The sequence below is a fragment of the Pongo abelii genome, chromosome 3 (genome assembly GCF_028885655.2).
Source record: "Pongo abelii isolate AG06213 chromosome 3, NHGRI_mPonAbe1-v2.0_pri, whole genome shotgun sequence".
Lineage (NCBI taxonomy): Eukaryota > Metazoa > Chordata > Mammalia > Primates > Hominidae > Pongo > Pongo abelii.
This window is the reverse complement of record NC_071988.2, coordinates 112,827,630-112,844,813: the sequence shown is the minus strand read 5'-3', so window position 1 is coordinate 112,844,813 and position 17,184 is coordinate 112,827,630. Positions and strand designations below refer to the sequence as shown.

The 17,184-nt window shown below is 35.6% G+C and overlaps 1 protein-coding gene across 7 annotated transcripts in view; it reads right to left on the bottom strand.

The window, feature by feature from the left end:
• Positions 1–17,184, bottom strand: part of CCSER1 (coiled-coil serine rich protein 1) — a 1,462,495-nt gene that overhangs the window by 185,860 nt on the left and 1,259,451 nt on the right. The window lies entirely within an intron of this gene.

Genomic DNA, 17,184 nt, shown 5'->3' with positions numbered 1-17,184 from the left:
GGGCTCCAGTGATCCTCCCACTACCACCTCCTGAGTAGCTAGGACTACAGGTGTGTGCCACCAAACTTGGTACTTGCCTAGCTAATTTTTAATTTTAACATTTTTGTAGAGATAAGGTCTTGCTATGTTTCCCAGGCTGGTCTCAAACTTCTGGCCTTAAGCTATCTTCATGCCTATGTCTCCTAAAGTGCTGGGATTACAGGAGTAAGCTACCATGCCTGGCCAACCTATCTTTGAGTTCACTAACTCTTCTGTATGATCAGGTCTGCTGTTGAAGCTCTCCATTAATTTTTTAAATTTCTATCATTGTATTTTTTAGCTCCAGGATTTCTGTTTGGGTTTCTTTTTTTATGGCTTCTAATTCGTTATTAAACTCCTTACTTTGTTCATGCATTTTTTTCCTAATATCATTTAGTTATCTGTTTTTTTGTTTGTTTGTTTCTTTATGCATCTCATTGAGCTTCTTTACAATGATTATTTTGAATTATTTTTAGGCAATTCATAGATCCCCACTTCTTTAGGGTTAGTTCTTGGAGCTTTATTAGTTTCATTTGGTGGTATCATGTTTACAAGATATTTCATTATCTGTGTAGCCTTGTGTAGGTGTCTGTGCATTTGAAGTAATAAATATCACTTTCAATCTTTACAGATTGGTCTCAGAATGTAAAGACCTTCTCCTGTTTGGTATCTGGGATGATAAAGTTGCTTAAAAGATAATTGTCTGGTGGGGTTTGAGCCAGGACATGTGCCTACTGTTGAATCTGCAGCACAGTCTGTGGTTGGTGGGCCTGTTACTGAAGACTCCAGTGATTATGGATCTTGTCTGGTCCCTGGGTGGGTTGGACTTCCATAAGGACCTCAGTCAGTAGCACTGGCACCAGGATGAATACCTGCTTTCATGTCCACAGATGGAGAGCTTGTTACCAATTTCACAGATATGTGTGCCTTCTTCCGGGTTTCTGGAAGAGATTCCACTTGGTAACCAAGTGGGTCTCTGGACAAGCAGTACTGGCCTCAGAATATAGTTGAGGGAGGTTGGAGCTGTGTCTCACAGCTGTTTCAGGGCTCACAGCTGGATCTGAGTTGGTGGATCTGTCACTCAAGGCTTGAGTGGGTGTGACTCTTCCCTGATTCCTTGGTGGATGGTTCTGGTGGCATGACAAAAGCCAAACAGGAATATAGATGCATTTACAGGGGGATAGGCTCTGGAGTTGGGACCATGATTAGATATCTGGCCACCTGGGCATCGGTCTGCCCTCTCAAAACAATTCTTCCAGGGCTTAGGCTCCACTGGAGTTTCCTGAATCCTAATACTCCCACAAAGGCACTTTTTTTTTCCTACAGATGGCTGCAAAATTATTGTTGCTGTGAAGAGATACAAGTGGAGAACCTCCTACCCCTGCTTCTTGCTGAAGTCACTTCTCCCTCATCTGCCTTTCAGGGTCCAAGGATTACACTGGGCCCATCTGGATAACCATGATAATCTATTTATTTTAAGGCCCACTGATTCCATATGCAAAGTCTTTTTTTACTGTGTAACAACATAACACTAGTCATTGTTTATAGACATAACACCAGAGGCAAAGATCCTGGGGGTCAAAATCCTGGCTATCTTGTTCATCCAAAACATTTTTTTTGTGCCAGTAGCCCCAATATCAGTAGTGGGATGAAAAAAAAAAATGAAAACCCTCATTCTCAAACTCTCTAAGGACTCACAGCCTTATGAGAGAAAAAATCATAATTATGTGTTTGGTACTAAAATAAACACCATACAGGTGTATAAATTATACAACTAAGCACACAAATTAGGTCACAGAAAATGGGAAGCAAAATATTAAATATAGTAACCAGCCAAGATTATATTTTATATATATACATATATATATACACATATATATAAATACATACATATGTATACATGTATTTATATATATATACGTATATATAAATACATATATGTGTATATATACATATATATAAATATATATATATACGTATATATATATATTTATACATATCTATATTTATATGCAGAAATTTAGTGATTAAGTAGTTCCAGATAGTTTTATCTGGAAGGTGATATCAGGTAAACTAAGGCATTCAAAACCCTGGCAGAATAGGTTAGAAATACTTAGCAACATAGGAAACATAGGGAGTCACTGAAGATTCTTGGAAAGGACACTAAATTCTTATCAAGGATTCTATCTATGGGGATGGCTTAAGTAATCTTCTAGTACAGCCATTTCAATTGGACTTAATTTCTTGCAAGTAATTGGTATAACAGTGAGGACTTAATAACACCCAAGCCTCTTTTCTCCAGATGCAGCTCTTATTCTCTCATGTCAAAATATTATGAGAGGAATATTTTCAGAAATTTAGAAGAGTCCCAAAAGATAGTAATCAGACAGTAATTTCTAAAATCTATATTACAGGAAAATTTATAAAATTACATAAAATTATATAAATATTGTGAATCTTCAATCTAATAACAGATTATTAACTTCACATAACTATAATCATTTCAGTTGGGGATGAAGTGACTTCATACAGAAGACAATGTACTTTTTAGTATATGATGCTAAGATCACTAAAAATCTAGCTTCTGCATGTGCTGTATTTTCCAAATACATTGTGTTATTGATTTTGTTTAGTGATTAAACATTATCATAAATCATGTTTGTTGGATACATGCTTATAAAACATTTAGAAAAAAAGCTGTATTAAAATAAATAATTCCTAAATTGACATTTCATTGAATCAAAACCAAGGGAAATAGACCAGATAAATTACATAAAGGTAACATAAAATTATACATTCTTTTTCTCTTTATTCTTCGTAATACTTTCCTTTATTTCATTTGCCATAATAAGATGTTTTGCCATAATAAAATAAGGCAGAGAATATTTAAGTTTTCTAAAGAAACTAGTGATTATCATTGATATGGTTGGCTGCTTGGTACCTGAGAAAATTCTTCTGTAAAAATAGGTTCTTCAGCTTTCAAAGGACTCAAGCAACCAGAACATAAAGGTATACATGCTCAGTACATCTTTCATGAAGTTCATTCAAATGTTTCAAGGCAGCAAACATAAAAGAAGCCTTTAAAAATTTTCATAGTAGATCAAACAAAGATGTGAGTAAATTTCATTCTGTATTCCCTTCTCAGCTCATACTACCCTTTAAGTTATTTCATCTATGGTAAAAAATATGATGGAAAGACAGTATTTAGTATTTTAAATTGAAAAAACTTTTGGATTTGAATATAAGAAGTGAAATTTAAAATGTCTACCTCCTCCAAAATTTTACTCAATTATCCAGTAGGAATAACAGTGAAATTGCTTACAAAGCTTTTGACTAGGTAACTTTTTAGACATAGAAGTGATATTGATAAATTCCCCAGTTCGAGAAAAACAAAGAAAACCAGGACTGAGTAAAATGGTGGGTCATTTTGCTGTATTTTCTCCTTTTCCCAATCACATTAATATACTGATTCTGATAAGGATATGGAAATTCTTTAAACTTAAGGAACTTAACTGTCAATGTCTTTATTTTGCAGGAATCTAGAGAACATCTGGTAAAGGGCCTGAGGCCAAGGCGGGCAGATCACCTGATGTCGGGAGTTCAAGACCAGCCTGGCCAACATGGTGAAAATCTGTCTCTACTAAAAATACAAAAATTAGCCAGTCATGGTGGCGGGCACCTGTAATCCCAGCTACTCAGGAGGCTGAGGCAGGAGAATCGCTTGAACCCAGGAGGCAGAGATTTCAGTGAGCTGAGTGCCACTGCATTCCAGCCTGGGTAAGCCAGCGAGACTCTGCAAAAGAAAAAAAATAAAAAGAAAAAGAAAAAAGAAATTAGTATTTTTTACTTTGAGAGTAATATTCACTGATCACATTATACTTTGGGTGGCTATAAGATTTTGAATGTATAAACAGTATTGCTTGGGAAGAACAAAAATCTATATTTATAACTGAACTAAAGGTTTTTGAAATGACTTTTGAAAATCTTTTAAAATAGAACATATGGAGATGGGAAGGAAACTTTGTTGGCTTAAAAATAAAATTTGAAAACTACAGAAACATTTAAGTCTGGAAAAAGAATATAAAATTAACTGTCACTGGAAATGTCAGTGTCAATTAAATCTCACTAATAACTTACAATGAATGGTGATAAATAGAACAGCAAAAATATGTAAATCAAGGTTGTAAGATACTAAAATGAATAAATTGGACAATATAAGGGCATATTAAGTAGTAATTAAAATCATTCAAATAAATGTCTGCATCAAAAAAGAACCATTTAATTGTTCCTAATGCAAAGTTGATTAAGAAGATTGTTTAATCTTTACTGAGATAGGGGAAAAGGTCTACTGAGATTCACTATTGTAAATGATTCTTTTTTTGTTTTTGCCAATGTCTTTGCCTCAGAAATCTAGAGGATGCCATGTGAATAACATTTGTCTAAGTTTCAGGTGATTGCTTTGTCCAAATGGAGTATGATACATGGATGGAAATTGTTTTCCCCCACAGCAAATAAGGTGCCAAGAAAAGACAGAGAGGTTGTGATTGTGAACACCCAGGTCTGATCTGAGGGTAGTCATTATCACTACTGTTGTAGATAAAACACAGGAGTACACTATGGTTGGTTTACTCATCTGAAATTCATCATATCTAATCTTAAAGCAATGACTTAAAAAACATAAAGCACGTTATATGTCTGCTACCTTAACAGCTGTATCATCCTGCCATTGCGATATAAAACATTTTCCTTTGTTTTTATCTGAATGTTATATAAGCTGGTGTTCATAAATACAAGGCATGTGGAAATTATAAAGCACCTAGAGACAGGTCATGAAAATTACTGAATGCCCCAGCAGCAAAGCCAACAACAAGAGAAATGTTTAGATGCCTATGAACACCTATTTCAGATTGCAGGCAAATAAAATTTAGGAAGAGATATAAAACTTTAAAGCAAAAACTGTGGAATTTTAAGTCTGAGGATTCAGTATTAAAAATAGGAAATGATAAAAATATTTTAAAAGGTTGGATGTAATATATTTGCTTAAAGGCAAATAAGTCATCATAAAAAGGCAAAAAGCTGGCTGATATAACCACCTGGTTTGGAACTGGATAACAATTTAATCTTGCATCATGAGATGCAGCATTCTTGTATAATTGATAGTAGAGAATTATACTAAATTACACCGTTATGTGAAAATTGTTCTTAATTTTATTTTACTATTTCCATAAACAGAGACATATTTGTCTCTGTCTCCATAAAAGGAAAGAGGTTTTCAAAGTCAGAAGAATGAGGAAGTGAAAAGAAATATTTACCTTTTGTTTTCCATTTCAATTTTTATGTCATCATCTGATTTTAAACATCATAAACATCTCTCTTTATCTTAATACAACTGAGGCTGTTGTACTCTAGACATTCATCTCTGTGCTAAAGGATTAGTACTCACTTTTGGCCTGAGGGCTTTTTTTTTTTACTGGCCTGGAACACTATCAGCTCCTAGGCTGAGCAAGCCGGAAGTGCGGGAGCATCAACAGCCCTCACTGAAACGGCAATAGACCACTGACAAATGGAGTTAGTGGGTAAATTTCCCAACCCTCTGGCTCCACAGAAGAGATGACTACAGTTGGAATATTTGACTCTCCACACCTTACGTTGAAATTTCATTCCCAGTGTTGGAAGTGGTGACTACTGGGACATATTTGAGTCATGGAATGGATCCCTCATGGGTGGTGTTGACCACAAAGTAATGAGTGAGTTCTCATTCTACTTGTTCCCTGTAGAGCTGGTTCCCGATTTCTCTTGTCTCTTCTCTCACCATGTGATCTCTGTATAGAAGCCTGCTCCTGTGAGTGAGTTCTCACTCTACTAGTTCCCTGTAGAGCTGGTTCCCCATCTCTCTTGTCCCTTCTCTCACCATGTGATCTCTGTATAGAAGCCTGCTCCTGTTTCCCTTCTACCATGGGTGGGAGCAGCCTGAAGCCCCCATATCAGAAGCAGAAACTACACGATGGTTCTTGTATAGCCTGTACAATTGTGAGACAAATAAACCTCTTTTCTTTATAAATTACTTGGCTTCAGGTGTTTCTTTATAGTAACACAAACGTACTAAAAGGACCGTTCATTCTCTTCTTGTCTACCTCTCTAATGTGCATGACAACGTGAGATAGAAAGTGGCAGTAAGTCCTTGAACTCTTAGGAACTCATTTGTAAAGAGTTCATTTCAACCCTGGGTACAAGATGCGTATAAACACATGTCACTCTCCACAGATTGCATGTTAACAAGACAAGGTTTTTGCCTATTATTTTTGCATGTAACCTGTTTTTGTAGACTTGCTTTCACATCTTAATTTTTAAAATCTTTGAGAGCTTTAATGATTTGGATCTCGAGTTGTTTAAAGCAATTTGTATACTTATTTTATTCCTTCTAGCTATTTATTTTTCTTGTAAGTCACTTAGAAAGGCCAAGCATGAAATTGGAGCTGCAAAGCAAGAACAAATTTATTGATATGAAACTGCTCTGAAAACTCAATAGGTGTGCAGCAAAGCAAGAAGGGTAAAGGGGCTGAATAATTCATTGAAGTTTTAAGCATCAATAAACAATACTTACAGTGAGGATTGTCTGCTTTGCAATATTAGGTACGAAACGCGAGTTTAAAATAAAACACATCTTCAATGTGCCATGTTGTGAGAATATTCAATAAACAAAGGTTGTTTTTTTCATTAATAATTCTGCGGCTAACAATACTATGAATAAAAAAATTGAGGACTTAGAAACTTATTCTGTCTAGTGCCTCAAGTTTTATCTACATAGCTCAAATTCGTTAAACATGGATAACAATATAATAAAAGAAGAATATTTTATTTATACAAAGTGTTGTACCATCATGAAGATATTCTCATTTTAACTATAAATTGAAAGTCATTTATTTATGTACCAGGAAAAATCATGAATACATTGTCAGCTATATTAAAAACAAAACAAATGACACATTCTTACGTAACACACGATAACTAGCACTATTGTTTCTATCAGCTCTGGAATTCACTACAGTGTATTTATGGAACTGCTTATTTACAAACAGATAAGTCCCAGTGGTAAGGAATAAACATTTAGCAACTTTAAAGAGGCGACATATTATTGACACAATTGGCAAGATGGCTATTACTAAATAAAGAACCACACTGAATCCTAAGAAACAAATTAAAAGATACGTTAACTAGAATGTGATAAAACAATATAGTATACTGGAAGCAGTATGAGCTTTGGAGTAAAAGAGACCCTGCTGTTTTACTTCTTAAATTTATTAACTTGAACAACATAGGAAAAAGAAGGGGTTTGAAGGTGATACAACGCATGAATTGCTTAGAAGTCTATTATGCAATTTCATGTTACTTATTGTACAAGTTAACAAATTTATCTGTTTTGCAGTTTCTTCGTTATTATGTATGTTAATAATTTCATCTACCTCTCATAAGTTTGTTGTATGGATAAGAATATACATATATTGGGAGGCGGTTCCAAGATGGCTGAATAGGAACAACTCCAGTCTACAGCTCCCAGCATGAGCGATGCAGAAGACACGTGATTTCTGCATTTCCAATTGAGGTACCGGGTTCATCTCACTGGGGCTTGTTGGACAGTAGGTGCAGCCTAAGGAGTTTAAGCCAAAACAGGGTGGGGCATCGCCTCACCTGGGAAGTGCAAGGGGTCAGAGAATTCCCTTTCCTACCCAAGGGAAGCCATGACAGATAGTACCTGGAAAACTCGGACACTCCCACCATAATACTGTGCTTTTCCAATGGTCTTAGCAAACAGCACACCAGGAGATTATATCCTGTGCCTAGATTGGAGGGTCCCATGCCCATGGAGCCACGCTCACTGCTAGCATAGCAGTCTGAGATTGAACTGCAAGGCAGCTGCGAGGCTAGGGGAGGAGCGCCCGCCATTGCTGAGGCTTGAGTAGGTAAAGAAAGCGGCCAGGAAGCTTGAACTGGGTGGAGCCCACTGCAGCTCAAGGAGGCCTGCCTGCCTTTGTAGACTCCACCTCTGAGGGCAGGGCATAGCTGAACAAAAGGCAGCAGAAACTTCTGCAGACTTAAACGTCCCTGTCTGACAGCTTTGAAGAGAGTAGTGGTTCTCCCAGCACAGAGTTTGAGATCTGAGAATGGACAGACTGCCTCCTCAAGTAGGTCACTGAACCCTGAGTAGTCAAACTGGGAGACACCTCGCAGTAGGGGCCGACTACCACCTCATATGGCTGGGTGCCCCTCGGAGACGAAGCTTCCGGAGGAACAAACAGGCAGCAACAGTTGCCATTCTGGAATATTTGCTATTCTGCAGCCTCCGCTGGTGATACCCAGGCAAACAGGGTCTGAAGTGGACCTCTAGCAAACTCCAACAGACCTGCAGCTGAGGGTGCTGCCTGTTAGAAGGAAAACTAACAAACAGAAAGGACATCTACACCAAAAACCCATTTGTATGTCACCATCATCAAAGACCAAAGGTCGATAAAACCACAAAGATGGGGAGAAACCAGAGCAGAAAAGCTGAAAATCCTAAAAATCAGAGCGCCTTTTCTCCTCCAAAGGAACGCAGCTCCTTGCCAGCAACAGAACAAAGCTGGATGGAGAATGACTTTGACAAGTTGAGAGAAGAAGGCTTCAGACAATTGGTAATAAAAAACTTCTCTGTGCTAAAGGAAAATGTTCGAACCCATTGCAAAGAAGCTAAAAACCTTGAAAACAGATTAGACGAATGGCTAATTAGAATAAACAGTGTAGAGAAGAACTTAAATGACGTGATGGAGCTGAAAACCATGGCACAAAAACTACGTGACGTATGCACAAGCTTCAGTAGCCGATTCGATCAGCTGGAAGAAAGGGTATCAGTGATGAAGATCAAATTAATGAAATGAAGCGAGAAGAGAAGTTTAGAGAAAAAAGAGTAAAAAGAAATGAACGAAGCCTCCAAGAAATATGGGACTATGTGAAAAGACCAAATCTACGTCTGATTGGTGTACCTGAAAGTGACGGGGAGAGAGAATGGAACCAAGTTGGAAAACACTCTGCAGGATATTATCCAGGAGAACTTCCACAACCAAGCAAGGCAGGCCAAAATTCAGATTCAGGAAATACAAAGAACACCACAAAGATACTCCTCGAGAAGAGCAACTCCAAGACACATAATTGTCAGATTCACCAAAGTTGAAATGAAGGAAAAAATGTTAAGGGCAGCCAAAGAGAAAGGTCGGGTTACCCATAAAGGGAAGCCCGGGTTACCCACAAAGCAAAGCCCATCAGACTAACAGTGGATCTCTCAGTAGAAATTCTACAGGCCAGAAGAGAGTTGAGGCCAATATTCAACATTCTTAAAGAAAAGAAATTTCAACCCAGAATTTCATATCCAGCCAAACTAAGCTTCATAAGGGAAGGAGAAATAAAATCCTTTCCAGATAAGCAAATGCTGAGAGATTTTGTCACCACCAGGCCTGCCTTACAAGAGGTCCTGAAGGAAGCACTAAACATGGAAAGGAACAACCGGTACCAGCCACTGCAAAATCATGACAAATTGTAAAGACCATTGATGCTAGGAAGAAACTGCATCAAAACTAACAAGCAAAATAACCAGCTAACATCATAATGACAGGATCAAATTCACACATAACAATATTAGCCTTAAATGTAAATGGGCTAAATGCTCCAATTAAAAGACACAGACTGGCAAATTGGATAAATAGTCAAGACCCATCAGTGTGCTGTATTCAGGAGAACCATCTCACGGGCAGAGACACACATAGGCTCAAAATAAAGGGATGGAGGAAGATCTACCAAGCAAATGGAAAACAAACAAACAAAAAAAACCAGGGGTTGCAATCCTAGTCTCTGATAAAACAGACTTTAAACCAACGAAGATCAAAAGAGACAAAGATAGCCATTACACAATGGTAAAGGGATCGATTCAACAAGAAGAGCTAACTATCCTAAATATGTATGCACACAATACAGAAGCACCCAGATTCAAAAAGCAAGTCCTTAGAGACCTACAAAGAGATGTACACTCCCACACGATAATAATGAGTGACTTTAACACCCCGCTGTCAACATTAGACAGATCAACAAGACAGAAAGTTAACAAGGATATCCAGGAATTGAACTCAGCTCTGCACCAAGCGGACCTAATAGACATCTACAGAACTCTCCACCCCAAAGCAACAGAATATACATTCTTCTCATTACCTCATCGCACTTATTCCAAAATTGACCACATAGTCGGAAGTAAAGCACTCTTCAGCAAATGTAAAAGAACAGAAATGATAACAAACTGTCTCTCAGAACACAGTGCAATCAAACTAGAACTCGGGATTAAGAAACTCACTCAAAACTGCTCAACAACATAGAAACTGAACAACCTGCTCCTGAATGACTACTGGGTACATAATGAAAGGAAGGCAGAAATAAAGAGGTTCTTTGAAACCAATGAGAACAAAGACACAACATACCAGAATCTCTGGGACACATTTAAAGCAGTGTGTAGAGGGAAATTTATAGCACTGAATGCCCACAAGAGAAGCAGGAAATATCTAAAATTGACACCCTAACATCACAATTAAAAGAACTAGAGAAGCAAGAGCAAACACATTCAAAAGCTAGCAGAAGGCAAGAAATAACTAAGATCAGAGCAGAACTGAAGGAGATAGAGACAGAAAAAAACCCTTCAAGAAATCAATAAATCCAGGATCTGTTTTTTTGAAAACATCAACAAAATTGATAGGCTGCTACTAAGACTAATAAAGAAGCAAAGAGAGAAGAATCAAATAAACACAATAAAAAACAAAAAAGGGGATACCACCACCAATCCCACAAAATACAAACTACCATCAGAGAATACTACAAAAAGCTCTACGCAAAGAAACTAGAAAATCTAGAAGAAATGGATACATTCCTGAACACATACACCCTCCCAAGATTAAACCAGGAAGAAGTTGAATCCCCAAATAGAGCAATAACAGGCTCTGAAATTGAGGCAATAATTAATAGCCTACCAACCAAAAAAAGTCCAGGACCAGATGGATTCACAGCAAAATTCTACCAGAGGTCCAAAGAGGAGCTGGTACCATTCCTTCTGGAACTATTCCAATGAATAGGAAAAGAGGGAATCCTCCCTAACTCATTTTATGAGGCCAGCATCATCTTGATATCAATGTCTGGCAGAGACACAACAAAAAAAGAGAATTTTAGACCAATATCACTGATGAACATCGATGCAAAAATCCTCAATAAAATACTGGCAAACCGAATCCAGCAGCACATCAAAAAGCTTATCCACGACGATGAAGTTGGCTTCTTCCCTGGTATGCAAGGCTGGTTCAACATACACAAATCAATAAATGTAATCCATCATATAAACAGAACCAAAGACAAAAACCACATGATCATCTCAATGGATGCAGAAAAGGTGTTCAACAATATACAGTGGCCCTTCATGCTAAAAACTCTCAAAAAATTAGGTATTGATGGGATGTATCTCAAAACACAAGAGCTATTTATCACAAACCCACAGACAATATCATACTGAATGGGCAAAAACTGGAAGCATTTCCAGTTTTTGAATTAGGAGATATACCTAATGTAAATGATGAGTTAATGGGTGCGGTACACCAACATGGCACAGGTATACATATGTGCCATGTATACATGGCATGTATACATATGTAATGAACCTGCACGTTGTGCACATGTACCCTAGAACTTAAAGTATAATGAAAAAAGAATATATATATATTATATTGATATGTTATATTATATATAATTATAGTATATCAAAATAATATATTATATGTAATATATATACAGTATATCTATATAGTATAGTATATACTATATAGTATATCTATGTAGCATAGTATATAACTATATATGTCTTAGAATACACATATATAATTCATAATATTAAACTGCATTAGATATTTTATATTATTAGTTATTTTAATGTCTTTGAAAGTTAAATAAAAAATGGTTATCTAGATGGGCACGTGAGGTAATGAAGTTCAAATAAATAAAACAGCACAATATCTGGATCATATTAATCACTAAGTATTACTTATTTCTCTCATTCTTCACATTTCCTTTATCTCAAAGAAAAACAGACGATTGAATTAGAAATGTAAATAACTATAAATAGTTCTTAACTTTGAACTGGGTTTATTCCACAAGTGTACCAAATTGAATGACCCAATATTTTTAATGGCATCAATGTCAACAATCTAAATCACTTAATTAGGTGCCACTTTGCCCTTTTTTCTTAGGTAACAAGGAAGCCAAAAGACCAATTCAGGGGGATGAAGTGGTACAACCCTAGACTTAATTGAAAATTAAACACAGTGTAATTGAATTATTGGAACATGTTCATAATATACATTTTACAAGCAGTTGATACTTTATTTTTCTAGATATTTAGGGATGCTATACAGATGATAATTATAAAAATTATATAATCACATGCCTTGCAGTTCTGCTTTCAGAAGGGAGACATAAAAACACTAGAAATAGTGTTCCAAAGATGAGTACAATTACCAACATTTTAACTATTGTTAATAAATGGCTTGTGATTTTAAGGGCAAATAATTACTCAAAATGATGCATCCTAGATAATAAATGATCAATAATATACTGACAAATTAGGTATTCTATAGGGAATAGCAAAGAAGAAGGGATATGAAGGCACTGAAAAGCATACATTGCTTAAAAGTCTATTACATAATTTTATTTTACTTTTTGAAAGATACTTATGTAAAGAAATGTGATGCGTTGAATCTGAGCCCTTCTTAGTACTACTTAACTTCAGCACTTAATACTATTTACTTTTTAAAGGTAGAGATATAGAAATTAGTGAGATCAACAAAATGATTTATATAATGGAATAAAAGGTTTAAGGAAACAGCTGATAGATGCATTTATTAAATCTGAAAAACCAAGCAAGAAAGTAAGTTCTATATGTAAGAGATCTAGTTTTTAAAAAGACAAATCAAATTGCATAGGCAATAAGTGATAGCAATTGCACATTTGCATCTTAGTGAAACAGAAATTATAGCCCTAGCATGATGTAAGAGAGAGGGAGTGGCTTAAATCAGTGTTTTGCTCAAGGCAATAATTTGTTGTGCTCAAGTCACATCAATTAGAATCAGACTGAGAGAAGAATGGAAATGATACGGACTTTAGAACTATTCTACATGAGTTCTACCTATAAAATTTATAAAAATAGGAAAATGATGAAAACATACTTTAGAACAGAAAACGTTCTAAAGTTTTTTAGAATCACTAAAAAAGAAAGGATTGTTATTTCAGCATGACTATATATTTACCTCACATATTACAGCTTTGGACTCCCAGGGAAGTGGGTAGTGTTAGCACAAGTTTATATTTGCTCTTTCCCCAATTCCTACCGAATGACAGGAAAAATAAAACTAAGGCTACAAAGGAAGAGAGAATTGGAGAAGAAACACCACAAAGAGGTGTTAAAAAGTCTTGGACCTGAAAGCTGATGAGTACATGTTAACTGACTTAGCGGGTCAAAGCAAGCTAAAACTAAAACCCTGGGAGCAGGACGCTAAGAAACAGCAGCAGCTATATGAAAGTCTCTTCAGAATCCCTGTTCAGTGGTTAGAGGAATTGAATACCCCTCTGAAGACAGGCGTAAAATATAGGGATAAAAATTGAAGTGTTTTATAGGCATAAATTACAATCGTAAACATTTTAAAATTTCCTCCTACTTCCTATAATGTTTTTCCTTCCATTAGGACAACTTGGCACATAAAACAGATAAACTTCTTTGTCAATCTTAAGTTATATAGCCATCTTTAAACTATAGATCTAGTATCTTAGCTATCTGACAGGGAAAAAGTCAAGACTAGAGTGAATTGATAAATATCCAGCGTTTTCTGAAAGAGTAAGTTAATTATTATGTCTTGCATGATCATTCCCTCGGGGAGCCTTCCTCCCTTTGAGAATTACTGCCTATCCTCTTGTCAATGCACCACGCTGTTATTGTTCATGGTCTAATTCCATGAGTATTAATTTTTGGTGCTCCTCTCTGCCCACTTTTAAAATTAAGTGGTTTAATTTTTTTTACACATCTCACAATTTCTTTTAATGTTCTCCTACATTCCAAAAATTTTATCTATTACTAGTGTATAGTCCTAACTCAATATTTGTAATTCAGAATTCTCTTAATTTTCTTAAGCTCTGGACTAGTGCTCCTCAAACACCGATCTGCACACTGGTCCAAAAATAATTCTGATCTACTCTGAGCTAAGAAACTTGCATCAAAATGTATATAAGCTCTTCTGTCCTTAAGCACCTAAACATGGTTTAGATCAGCTGACTTTTTTTTTCTCTTGGTAGTAAAATAGGCTTGATGAAGGATATAGTGTGCTCATTTACTTTCTATTGCTGATTCCTCTCTTTAGAGACCAGAACTTCGTTTAGCACTGCTATCATATCATGTAATTGTCTGCCAGGTATCTCTAAATATCTCAATTTTTTAATTAAAGCATTTAATTTCCCCTACACTATGCTCTCTTATTAATGAATACAAACACCCCAATAATAAAAGTTATCCTGTACATTAATGAATTAATGCTGTGCCTTTGTCTCACCTATTTTTTACTATCTTTTAAATAAGTAACCATCACCATTGCTTCTGGATACTTTTCACAGCTTAAAACTATTTAACTTTTAATTTAAAGTATTTTAAATATAATATTTAAACAATGCTGTTTAAGCAAAAAAATCTGTCATAAAAGCCTCTTAAATTATCTTTTTTTAATTCAGTTTTCATTTTCAGTCCTTCCTCTCCCTATATAACACAGTTTCCCTTCTAAAATGTAATTATGATGTTACTTAATTGCTTTAAGATTATCTCATGGCTCTCAAATATTTAATAATGATGAAGACAAAAGTCATAATGACAGTAAAACCAGCCAGCTTATATTGAATGTTTACCATGGACCACACATTTTTCTAAGCATTTATAGACATACATTTGATCCTCAAAATAACTATTATAATCATGATTTTACAGATGAGGAGTATGAGACCCAAAAAGTTTTTAAAAAATAATTACTCGTTGCTACCTAGGTAATATGCAAAAATAAAACTCAGTCTACTTCTGAGATTTCAGCATATAATGATTACATTTCTCTGCAAAATGTACAAGGTGCTTCCATTTCTAGCCTCTCTACACATGCCTGTCCTGATTTCTGGTATCTCCTTCCCAAAACGGTATGCCCCAGCCACACCAAACTACTGACAGCTCTTGGATCATTTCATGTTATTCTGTTATTTCACACCATCACATTTGCTTTCACATTGCCACTAAAATCCTTTCTGTCTGGAAAGTGTCTAATTCTATTAAAATTTTAATTTCCTTTAAGAATTTATTTCTAATTTAATTTATATTAAAAGTCAACTCAAGTTCACTTCCTCAATGAAGCCTTCCATCCAATACCCAGGGAGAATTTGCACTATCTCACACAAACAATGTTTTCTCATCATCTAGGAATTCAATAAATAATCATCATACCCGCTCTTTAAAAACTTATGGCTTGACAGTGAATAACTAGATAACTAGACAAATAAGTATAAAATTAATCCAGCGCTGCTGTGTATACTTTTAAGAAAATGAAATGTAGAAAGTCTACAAAAACATAAAGAATGCATGGGTTGCCCAGGCATAGGGATTTTGGCATCTGAGTCAGGCATAAAATACATGAAGAATAAAGGATGAAAGGTCCAGCATAAAGGCTATGTTAGGTACATCTTCTTATGTAATCCACTTATTATGGAATGTATCCTTATACAAAATTATTTGTTTCTTCTATCTGTCTGACCCACACCACTGAAAAGAAGCTACCTAAGACCATGTTCTCTCTCGTCATCAGGTAACTGGCACAGAAGTGATACATAGTAGTACTCAGTCTACAATTTCTTAAATGCAGAAATAAATCATTTAATAAGGGCCTAAGAAGAAATCAATGACAAAATGTAAACAAGAGAGTAATTTCAAGAAATATTTAGCAATTTGAAATGACAGTGCTTGTAGACAGATTTTAACACAGAGGATAAACAATACAGAGCCAGATATCAAAGATGCTTCTCTCTAGCTTGGTTGCTTGGCTAGGCAGAATTGTGATTGTGAAGGGCAATTGCATTTGGGCTTTAGAGTTTGAGGTGTTTGTGGGGCTTCCAGGTTGAGGGTCAATGGTCCTTTTCAATTCCTATCAGTGTTGGGAAAGATGGCTTCTATCTTATCAGGCTTTAACTTGTCTCCACAGCTGCTCATTTACCACAATTCTTGACTCATAATAAGCTTTAAAATTTTTTGATTTATGAGTTATTGAATTTAATGGTTAGGTATCAAAGGAAAATCTCTGTAATATTTTTATTTCCCTTGGTGCACTTGAAAATGCTTGTCTTCTCAAGTAAAATATCAGAATCAGGAAATGATCACTTAAAATTTTTATGTGGTTATGTGTCTTCAGGGTGTATAACATATGGCTAGGTAACTTCAATTATGACAATACAATACAACTGCCTGCATCATTATTGTTTAGAGATGAATAATACATTGCTAAGACAGATGCTCTCCTAATTTGACCAGCTTACTGAAAATTTAGGTACATTCTAGTACAAGTTGCCAAAAAGAGAAAGTTCAATTAAATGTACCTTTGCATTTAAAATGTTACTATCACAGCAAATCTCATAAATATATAAGTAATAGCTTACTAAGTTCCAGAGTCTGAAGCTGAACATTTGAGATATCATCATCAGACTTAAAAGTTTCCTATCAAGTAATTTCAGAACTTTATCCACAGCTAAACTATTACCACTTATCTGACCATTTTCTTCATTTCATAAATATATTTAAAACCACATTTGCTTGCATAATGTTTACCTCAATATAATACACACTTAGTTTGGAGTAACAGAGAAAACAGGTCAATAATAACTGCATAAAGTTCACAGGACCCAGTTGGTTGCCTTAGGCAATGTGTTAAAATGCAGCTGGTTTTCTAAATAACTTACGTTTATTTCAAGTGCTAGGTCTGAGGCTCAATGGCTGAATTACTCTAGAAAAGAATACACAGATATGGGGAGCATGAAGAAGCAGGG